The sequence below is a fragment of the Pinus tabuliformis genome, chromosome 8, assembly GCF_031772625.1.
Source record: "Pinus tabuliformis cultivar Carrire ecotype Pingquan chromosome 8, CPIR1, whole genome shotgun sequence".
Lineage (NCBI taxonomy): Eukaryota > Viridiplantae > Streptophyta > Pinopsida > Pinales > Pinaceae > Pinus > Pinus tabuliformis.
In genome coordinates this window covers 1,231,224,469-1,231,230,493 of record NC_142294.1, presented here as the reverse complement: position 1 = coordinate 1,231,230,493, position 6,025 = coordinate 1,231,224,469, and the positions used below count along the sequence as shown (strand labels likewise).

The 6,025-nt window shown below is 33.1% G+C and overlaps 1 pseudogene; it reads right to left on the bottom strand.

Moving 5' to 3' along the window:
* Nucleotides 1–784: 784 nt before the first annotated feature.
* Nucleotides 785–1,774, bottom strand: LOC149239832 (UDP-sulfoquinovose synthase, chloroplastic pseudogene; annotated as a pseudogene).
* Nucleotides 1,775–6,025: the final 4,251 nt, after the last annotated feature.

Below are 6,025 nucleotides of genomic sequence, written 5' to 3'. Positions count from 1 at the left end.
ATTAGATGTATGAGTCTCCTAGTATTTTCATTAAATGAGAACATCATGTACCTGTGTATGTCATCAAAAATAGTTTGTTGTGACACAGAACTTTTCCTTTGTATTGGTTTTTGAACTACAGTTTTGTGACAAGTGTGGGCTTTGGGGGTCATATTGAAGAGGTCTATACTACATATGAACAACACATACTTGAAACATTGTTATGTTTTTCATTATGTCATCTAGACCTTTAGCCCATACAAATGTTTGGATTTTTACAATTTAATGGAACAAATGTTGGATATGTTCACAAGAACAAATTCCTTATTGTCTTATAACTTTACTAATTAGGACTCTCCAAAATTAGGTCGATGGGCTAGTCGGGTAGAAATTACTGAAGAGGAAGCACTAGCTGAACAATAAAGGATGTTTATCGAGGCTTGTGTGCATATGAATAATGGTAATGAAAATCTTCCCTAGTAGCGATACTTAGATTAAATAGTTTCTGGCCTTTTGTTCTTATTAATGAACTCTATAAGGATAAATACATGCCTGAAACTAGGAAAAGAAACCATACAGGCAATAAAAGCTTTGCAAGAAATTCTTTTTCCTTTCAAAAATAGATCGATGGTGGACCCTTTATGGAAAGAAATGAAGTAAATATTTTTCAATGCCAGTGTTGTCAAAGTATTTGAGATAACAATAAAGAATATAATTTGATAGTTTTGGCAATCATTATGAAGCATCATTTATTATTTGTGAATCTGGATTTTGAAAAACTTTCCATAGGTTCTAACCCAACTATTTACCAAAAATTGATAGTCCATCTATTAATGAGTTCTTCGTGTTCTATAGTTTCTAGAGTTATGACACCATAATGAACCCCTTGATTGAGGTTTGTAGCCCTTAGTCCCCGGGCATTCCAAGTAAATTCTTTGTTGTGAGAATATTGCACTTTGCTAAGATGATAAAAGGAACTTTCTTCCTTCAGATATGGAAACATGTTTATGATACTATTATGAGTAATAGTAATGTACCCTTCCTCAGTTAGGAGTTTCATATTCTCCCATGGTACCCAACTTAACCAAGTGGCATTATGGGTTGAATTATTTGATAGAAAAAGGCATATTTTTGTTCCCAATCATATTTTCATGTTGAGTATACACTACACATCCTTTTTATATCATGGAATAAGGAGAAGACTTATGTTGTCCAAAGTGTATGACTAGCTCAGGTTCAAAGGACTTGAAATCCTTTGCAAGGAAATCAAAATCAAAAACATCTCCTGCAAAGAGTTCAAGTTGTTTTCCAGAGAATTTCTTCCATCACTTTATTCTCTTCTGAATTGAGACAATGGGTGTGAGCGATCTATCCCAAGTTGATGGTCAAACAACCTACATACAAGGCTATCAAAAATGGCAACTTGGTATCCTATGTTTGAAAGATGCAAAGCTCTTGCACATCTACAACAATTATCCCCTACTACAACCATTACTTGTTTCCCTTTACCACCCTCTTATGTGGTAGGGAATGTTTTTTTCATTTTTTTCTCCCTCATAGCAACAACCGTTGGGGAAAATCTGGCAACATTTCTTATACTACAATGTCTTTTAAACAGAGATAAAGATACAAACCTACTACATCCGAGCACAACCTCTTGCTTCCAAAATGAAATAGAACTCTGCCCTCTTCTAAAGGAATTTGCATTAGCAGGCATTAGGATAGTGCTAGCAACATCCATATGAGGCCTAATGAAAGCCATTGAATCCAAGCAAGAAGCATGTGTATGTGACATGGGTTCATAGTTAAAAGCTAGTGTACCTAACGTAATCTAGAAATGTTACGTTGGCCCTGAACTCGGCCCAAATGTGAGAATTAGTACATATAGAAAATATAATCACAATCATATTTTACAGAATATCTACATGACATGATCTAGTTCTTGTGCTTGTGTTCACAATTGGAGCCAGTTGTAAGCCTTAGGTGATTTTGGTAGCAAAGTGGAATCTATAAACTGCTTACTCATGTATCTTTTAGAAAATGGATGCTAATTTGGATGTTGAAAACTTCATATATGGATTATAATACTCTTGGATTGGGGAAGGGTAAACTTGCCACATTGGGAAAAAAATATGAAAATTAGTATGCTTGAGATTTATGGCTAATGAGGCCTTCGTTTCATGGAAATCAAAGTAATCAATTAGTTTTTATATCAAGTTCTAGTTTAAAATGTTTAGGATATTTGGAAACGGATTTCTGAACCTAATTGCATGGTGGAATGCTTTCTTTGTATTATTTGGATTGTCATCTTGCACATTTGTCACCTAGATGATATGAAGAAAAATATAGGAAGCAAGTTAACATTTTTCAAACCCCCTAGTTTTATGAGGCAACTAAAAGTATTTGTATTGATTTGTGTGGTTTGGTATCAAATGCATTTCATTTAACATTTGGTTGTGGTGTGTTATGTTTTTCCTTCTTTGCAATGGCAGTTTCAAGGAAGACACCTGATTATGTGTATTCATATGGGTGAGTTCACTTCTTCTAGGATGAATTTAGTATGTATATTTTCTTATATAGCTTCTTTGGATCTCTTTACCCTCCATATCCTTTCTATATCTTTACATTCAGATGTTGGTAAAAAAAAATACATTTTCAAGGTTCATTTGTGGCTTAGGTTAGCTATGATATTAATCCACGGTGTCATTGTTAGAATGCACATTGAAGGAACGCTAGATGCATGTGAATGCATCATTGTCTTATATAGGTTTTTTTGGTTTATAACTACTACGAAGTTGGAACCTTTATTTTATATTATTGTTATTGTTTGCATTTACAAGCATCAACTGTATTAACAAGAACTAAAGTGTATTCTTAACTAAAATGGAATTAAGTGGTTATGAAATTGTAATATTGCAGTAGGGAATGGTAGTATGCTAGTGCCTAATTAAAAATAAGGCAAAGTGTTCAGTATTCTTATACTGGATCATTTTACTTTGTCTTCAGGCCCTTGGTCTCTCCCGTGATATGTTTTTTTCCTCAACACTAGCTAGAGATTCCATGCATTTTGAATATGAAGAGAACTATCAAGTTTATATTCTCACATAGGAATAAATGGTGAATCTCACAGTTTGAAAATGCTATACATAGATGATAATAGTTTCAATCTTCATAAATAGTATGCCTAGAATGTGTGAACATTCATCCATGTTTGATGTTGCATTTATACAAAGTAATAAGTATCTTTCCATGTCTTTCATTTAGCTTTATGGGTTTGGTTTCGAACTAAGTTGCGGTATGGGGATATGGGTGCAAGTTCCTTAAATTGAAAAGTGGCCCCTCAAAAATTTGGAAATAGGGAAACATGACATTACAAAATAAGGATATATAACTTGGGAGATGAGGAAACATGCTATCACAAAAAAATAATATATATTGAAATTTTGAGAGAAAGCATCATTAACAAATGAGAAAGAACATTTAAATGCCAAGCAATTTTTCACCTTTGTTATATTGTGATCTTCATCATGAGTATCACCCTATGCCTCCTTTTCTAGCTTTTGCCTCTGCCTTGATCCTCTAGGAACATCAGCCAAATATGGTAGAAAAATCTCACCATGCTTAATCAGTGATTTTGGCTTGAGTGAAGGGTACATTTTTCCAAGGTGGCGACAAAGGAGTTCCACGATTAGTTCCATCAGAATTGAGGTATATAAATGGCTCAGTGATATTTATTAAATTCCAAATATGATACCCTCATAAATGATAGAATGCACTGAAAATTTTACATTCTTGCCAATCTTAAAATCCTGACAATTGTCAAGTTCACTAAATTTTGATGGAGTATGAAATTCTGATTTCTCCATATGAAAGATGATGAGGTTGGAACTACTTTCAAACACCTTGAAATGGTGTTTGAAACAATTAATGCTAATGTTAATGTCCTAACGTAAAATTTGACATTTCCTTTATTCCTTTTCTACTCTTTTACTTAAATTTATGTAGAAAGATAGAAAATGAAAGATAAACAAAATCCGAACTTTCTCTTTAGTTTGAGTAAAAGGATATAAAAGGAAGATGAAGGAAATGTAATTTCTTACTTCAAGAATTCAACTTTACCATCAATTGTCAGCATCTTTTGTCAAACCCAGTCAAAAACCAAGTAACATAATTAGCTAAACCATTTTGGAAATCCATCGTATTGATGGTAGTAAGGCTTGGAAATATGTTTTAGGCTTTATGAAATGCATTTCCAATAGGTGGGAGGCGTGTATATTGTCTAAAATGTTTTTCTAGACCATACCACACATTTCAGTACAGAAACATACAAGGTATGGCCCTCACCTACATGTATCCTATAACAAAGGTTTGGAAGTGTTAGCCTTTAAGTTTGTTGCACAGATTTGCAACCATCAATTTTAAGTAGATTTTTTGTATTTTTTTCAAATTTTTGAAATAGTTCTATATCAACTCTTGGATTACAAATTTCGATTTAGATTTGTTCTTGTGCCATATTACACAACTAATAAACTCATAAAACTACATAATAGTAAATAATCATGATAACATGAAGCTCATAATAGGAGAGGTGAAAAATTGCCTCTACATTACGTGTGTGAAAAGTTGAAATTAGGAATGTACATAACCTGATAATAGGACAATCATACTACCAAAATGAAGACATATTTCAGTGAATACAAAATGCTGTTAAATAGTTGTTCATTGGATTCTCCACGAAAACCACTACAAAACACCATAGGATATACATGCATGCATTTTGTAGAGAGATAAACTTTTCATATTTAAGGTTAATAGGGTAATTGATGGTAGTTTATTCAACCATTTAGTACCCAAGTTGAGTCACAACTATCTAATTGATTTCAGAACACTTAAGATTGGGATGGTGGAAGAACTAGACTTGCATAAATCCTGGACAACCATGTACAATGTGTAAAAGCCAAGATGGCCCCTAAAATTATAATATTTTTTAGATCTATTTCTTGCTTTGTTGATATGCAAGCTTCACTTGTTGTAATGTTGTTGAAAATACTTTATTTAAACTACCAGAAAACCATCATACAAAACTCATGTTTTGAGTTGTTCATTAATGCCTTGTAAACCAATATATTGATTTTCCCTTCCTATCGCAGATTATTTTGGTTGTGTATATTACAAATTTTCACAGTAGACAGATATGAGTATTGGACATGAACATCAATGTATAGTGATATACTGCTTACATGTCAAGAAATCTGTTTACATTATTTTAATTTTCAACTAGAAGGGAACTTTATCCATGGCCATTGGCTAATATCTTATTGGGAAAGTTGAAAATGACTTTTTTAATAAATTACTACTGCAACTAGTCCTCACTTCTCTTAATTTTTTCCATCTATCTTGAACTTTCTCAATCTGTTTTTTTCATTGTACTTCCTTTGAAATTTGGCATTCAATTTGGAGGGAAGGTTTTTTCACTATACCCAAGGTGTTTTAGGTTTTGTTATTGGATGTAATATTACAACATCATCCAACAACACAACCTAAAATTCCTTGGGATCTGGTACTTTCTCTTAATCATATTAAATGGTTTCTCCATGAACTCGATTTGGTACTCCATCTTATTTACACCAACATTTTTCTCCATGGATTGGATCTGGTACTTCCTCTTAACTACATCAAGCTAGTTTATCCATTTACTTAATCTGAAATTCATCAATCTGGTTATGGTATGTTATGAAGATGTTTGGATATCCACCTTTTGATATCATGAAGCTACCATTGTGATGTCACGAGCCCAAATGTTCACATATTGTCATAGTGGTGGATGCATATTGTATGATATGGAGTTGTTTTTATTTCTTGGCACATGGATCCATCATGTGATAATTGTTCACATGAATGGAGTTGTGTCTTTGTGTTGTGGGTTGATATGTCGTGGGTTGAACTTTCCATTACTTAGCCCATGAGTTTTAAGTAGGACATGTAACACTAATTTAATGGAGCCAGATTTTTATTACGTTGACTCGTTGAGCTTGCATAATGGTTG